The sequence below is a fragment of the Dipodomys spectabilis genome, unplaced genomic scaffold, assembly GCF_019054845.1.
Source record: "Dipodomys spectabilis isolate Male_0828 unplaced genomic scaffold, ASM1905484v1 ptg000301l, whole genome shotgun sequence".
Classification (NCBI taxonomy): Eukaryota; Metazoa; Chordata; class Mammalia; order Rodentia; family Heteromyidae; genus Dipodomys; species Dipodomys spectabilis.
In genome coordinates, this window is record NW_024870978.1 from 1,808,995 (window position 1) to 1,814,503 (window position 5,509).

Consider the following 5,509-nt stretch of genomic DNA (forward strand, 5'->3'; position numbering starts at 1 on the left):
CTAAGTATCTCACAAAAATCCACTGTAATTGATTTCCCCAGTCAATTATTTCATACTATATTACTCATTATTATTGTTAGTCTATATTACATATAGTGTGAAGTGAACCATTTCATATAAATTAGTAGATGCTATTTTAGCATTATAAATTCACATCTGTGATTTTAAACGAAAGAAAGAAGATTTTCAAGTTAAAATGAGATATGAATGTGTAGTGTGTCCCAACTGAACCAAAAATTCTGAGTTCATACAGACAAAATTATTTTCTTTCCACTAAAGACTTTAAAGTAACACTATTAGAAATAGTGAGGCAAGAGGAGGAAGAATTTTTTTTTTTGCCAGTCCTGGGGCTTGAACTCAGGGCCTTGGTACTGTCCCTGAGCTTCTTTTGCTCAAAGCTAGCACTCTACTGCTTGAGCCACAGTGCTACTTCTGGCTTTTTCTGTGTATGTGGTACTGAGGAATAGAACCCATGGCTTCATGCATGCTAGGCAAGCACTCTACCACTAAGCCACATTCCCAGCCCGAGGAGGAAGAATTAAAATCATGTCAAACAATGTGTCTGTTATTCTGCTAACCCCTCCTCTTTGATGACCTGCCAATTCCCACTTTGTCACAAAGCTTCAAGTGTCTCTCTTAGAATTCTATTTGGAAAAGTTCTCAATCACTGATTCTTTTTGTATTTTCTGTTATATGAAACAAAATATAGACACAAAACAATTGAAATAAAATGCACACATATGTTGAAGTCACCACAACTGGAAAAACAACCAACAAAGTAGAACTCCCCTAGGAACAAAAACATGTTGTGTCCAGTTTTTTTTGAAAGCACAAATAACTCAAATACATGTTAATTTGGAGTAGAGCCATAAAGATAACTGTGTCTCAAAAATATGGTTGTTTTAATTTGTAACTAAATTCATCTAGATGAACCTAATATAGCAAATCCCTTGAATGGATAAAATTGTTTAAAACAAATGTGACTGTATGTGGAGTGAGATCTGCACATATTTAAAAGAATAAAATAACAAAATCATGACATACTTTAAAAATTCAGAAATGCAATGAATAAGTCCAATAATATCCATATTGAAAACTAATTCCTACTGATTTAACAAGAAAAAATATGCAACTAATACAATCTGAGCAGTATACATGAGTCTACATAATTTTAAACTACTCCAAATTACACTTTGTAGAAGACTGAATGTGGGTTATCTAAAGGAAAACTTCAACACATGATATAAATGAATTAAAAATCTCATGAAAAGAGAGAAGTAGTTACTGGAAAATACTAGTTTTATAAATGGTGGTCAAAATCTTTCTATTACTGAAAAAATTGCACACCTATTTAGTTAGATCCAGAAAAAGATGAAAGTTATTAGAGTGGTGCTCCTTTGGGTGGGAGTCACTAGTTTGACAAAGAAATCCTTGTGGTCCAGCTTGTACTATGTCCCAGAGGAGGAACCAACAAACTCAGGAGAGACACTGCTGAGTCTATTTGTGTGTGCGTTTGTGTGTGTGTGTATGCATGAGAGAGAGAGAGAGAGAGAGAGAGAGAGAGAGAGAGGGATGGAGGGAGAGAGAGAGGAAGAGAGAGAGAGAGAGAGGAAGAGAGAGAGAGAGGACAACTTTCTCCTTATACCTGCCTGTCTGTGCTCAGGTGAATGATCAGTTGGCAAATTGCAGGTGCTGCTTGGAGTCTTCTGTCACAGGTCTGGATTAATGTTTGTGTGTGTGTGTGTGTGTATGTGTGTGTGTGTGTGTGTGTATGTGTTCGGAGACCAGGGAGAACAATGAAAACATATTTAAGTCACTGTGTCTAAAAAGAGCAAAAGCATTTTATGTGTGTGTGTGTGAGTGTGTATTTGTTCTTCTTTTCTCATCAATGCCAAGTATGAGTCCAGCCATAATTTATGTTTTCTCCTTCACCGTTTCATGGCTCCTTTGGGGAAATTTTCAGTAGACGTTCCTTTCCACCTACCTCTTCCCCTTTTCCTATACCCACAGTAGCTGCTGGGCCTGTGTGGGTCTCCCCTAGGAGGCATGTGCGAATTGCAGACCACAGTGGACAACTGTCCTTCTGTCTTCAGCCAAAAGGCTCATGAGGCAAGTGTGAATGCAGCCGTACTCTTCTAGATAGACAGTCTGCTCTCATGTGTATAGTTGGAGCTAATTCAAGGGTTGGGAATGTGTCTGCCAAACATAATTAAGGAACTAGATAGGGGGGGAGTAGGGCAGAGGCTGTTAGGATAGGAGTCTGGGGAGTGGCAAACAGTGTGACATGGCACATGGTTCATCATGACCGAGGATGAGATGGCAACCATACCCAGGGCATTGACTGTGTCCATGGGCATCTGGGAAGGGTGTTCCGGGCCCCCACTGGTGACATGGATTCTGTCCTGGGGCATTGTACCAGTGGTCAATCATCCCTGGGGCCCTGCAAACTCCAATCTGTGTACCGCGTGGGCAGTTTCCAGCTGGGCAGTGCTAGGTAAGTACATTCCCCCTGCAGAGCCTGCTCGGTATCAGGCCATGGCAGTTAGCTAGGGCTCTCTGAATGCCAGTTTCTGTAACCTGCTGTAGGCTGTCTGGAAGGAAAAGGGGACCGCTGACTTTGGAACCCTTTGTTGGGACAAATTAAATACCATGTTTTCCAGGGTTTTATCGTGAAGCTGGCAATTTCCACTAACATCTGGGATTATGGGTCAAATTAGATGGACCATATCAGCCACCAAACAATGACGTTCAAAGCAGCACAGGCAGACTTCCCTAGCTAGATGTTCTCCTGCTATGAACATCATGCCTTGACTGCCTTTCTCTGGTAGGTGTTGATTCTATTCCTGTTCTCTCTAGGGTGACCACCACAGTTGACATCGTGGAGAACAGAGATTGTGACCTCACCATTCCCAGCCTGCTAGCTGTGAACAGAGATGATTCCCAGCACCTGCACTGGACTCTTGGAGATTCAGAAACCCGAAATGCTTCAAGGATCCTTTCTCTGCAACATGAATCTTGGGTGGCGGATATGGTAGACCATCCTGGCTTGCCCCATGGGGAGAAGAGGAGGCCACTTCAGCCAGGCCTTCAGTTCATTCACACCTGTTTGGGGAATTGAGTGCCACAGTGATGGTCAGCCGCTGGACAGAGATCTTTGAGAAGATAGGCATCCCAGTGGCCCCGGAATCCAGCAAGTCCATCGTGGCTCACTTCCTCGGAGCCAAAACAGTTAAGTGCAGTGGCACCAGGAGGGTTGGAAGAGGGAGGATGGAGAACTGTGGGAGAGCTACATCAGGCTTCACCCCCACCAGGATGCTTACATGTATCAGATGTGAATTTTCTGTAGTATTGTCATAGGAAGATGCTCATTTATTTATCCAACAAACAGTTACAGTGTGAGCCAGGCTCCGGGGGGTTCATAGACAATGATAGGTTCCAGTGCTGGTTCCACAGCACATGAGGAAACCTTGGTTTGAGCTGGATGCCGATGCTTCACGCCTGTCATCCTAGCTACTAAGAGGCTGAGATGGGAGGATAGAGGCTTAAGGCCGGGGCAGGAAAGCTTGTAAGACTGTTATCTCCAACTAACTAACAAAAAGAAAACAGCATAAGTGGATGTGTGGCTGAAGCTGTAGTCTGTTGGCCTTGAGTAAAAAGGCTCAGGGACATCACCCAGGTTCTGAGTTGAACGCCCAAGAGTGAGAGAAAGAAAGGAAAGAGAGGGAGGAGGGAATTACAGAAAGAGAAAAGAAAGAAAGGAAGGAAGAAGGAAGAACATGCAAGCCTTGGTTTGGAGTCCCTGGATCAAGGAGCCAACCATTCACACTTCTGTGGGGACAGTTTCAGAGCATAAAGGCAGTATGTAGGAACAAGCCACCAACCCCTCAGCAACTTCATGACATCCAGGAGCCTTGTGGTCACCGACTGCAGAGGGAAGCAGCCTCGGGTAGATCCTTGGGCTCAGGGTGGGTCACCAGGTTTCAATCATCTCCAGCCCCAAGGAGTTTATTTTCTGGTCAGATAAGAAGGAAATGCCTAAGGGCTAGGGAGGTGTTGGGGTGATGGAGTGTCAAGAGGGGGGAGCAAGGGATAAAAAGGAAGATGAAGAGGGAGGATGATCCCAGGTCAGGTGTGTCAGAACTTTGCCTGTCAACCTAGACCATCAGTGATAGAGCTTTTGACCCAGCCACCTTGCTATTAAATATCCTGGTGCCTGTTGACCACCTGGCTACCATCCACCACAGGATGCCTGTGCAGTATGACTTTGGGGACTGGGATCTCCAGGCTCAATCTGAAGATCACATCCCTGGTGTTCATTTCTCGACCAGAGACAGAGGTAAGCATGCCACTGGCACAGGACAGACAGGGAATGAGGGCGGGAGTCGGGATCAGTGGTGACCCAAGACTTCCTCGAGTGGGCGTTAGGACCCCGTGACTGCCATTTTCAGAGGCAGAGGTGGGTGTTTTTGCTGGCTCAGCCTTTAGTCTAGATGGCAGATCTGGGACTCAGAGAGGGCCAACTGAAGGTGGGGAAGGGTTGGATAGAGGCAAGTAGGTAAAGTAGAGGCACTAGGCTCTGAGCAGGGTTGTTTCTTTGAGGATACTCACCACCTAGGAACATTCCTGGGATGGATGAGCCCTTTTCTCCTTCCTGAGAGAGAGAGACCCTTGGCCCAGAAATCCTTTCGTTCCCACATCTTGTGGTTGGATAACTAGAACTCACCTCACTGCCCAGTTTTGAGGCAGTACAGTGAGAGATCCTGAGTGTTTGATAAGGTCAGGGGAACCTCAGTATGAGATTGTACTTGAATGTCCTAACTAGGTGCATAGTCAGTCCCATCTAAGACTGCCATGATGTAGGACATAGAATCTAAAGAATCAGAGCATGATGGGGCCTGTTCTGGGAGTCTTGAGTATTATGTGTTAACTTCGAGCTCCCATGTGCCAACCTGCTTCTCTTTCTTGGGTGGGTCTTTGCTAGAAAAAGCATGAAACTAGGGACTGGTCCTATCCCTTGGCTTTGATGCTGAAAGCTAGCACACTACCATTTGAGCCACAGCTCCACTTCCAACTTTTTTTGGTTGTTTAATTGGAGATAAAGAGTTCTCATGGACTTTGGTGCCAAGGGTGGCATGCAACTACAGTCCTCAAATCTCAGTCTCCTGAAGGGATAGGATGACAAGCATGGAAAATATGTTTCGCTGGATGCCAGTAGCTCATGGCTGTCATCCTAGGTACTCAGGAGCTGAGATCTGAGGACCATGGGTCAAAGCCAGCCTGGTCTGGAAAGACCCTGAGACTCTTGTCATCAAGGAACTGCCAGAAAACCGGAAGTGGTGCTGTGGCTCAAGTTGTTGAGTGCTCGCTTTGAGCTGAAGAGATCAGGGACAGCACCCAGGCCCAGAGTTCAAGCCCAACAACAGAAAAAAAGGAAGAGAGTAAGGCATCTTTGTCTGCAAAGGATGGGGAAGGTGCGGGGGGGAGGCAAGTGGATGCTGGATTCAGAGAG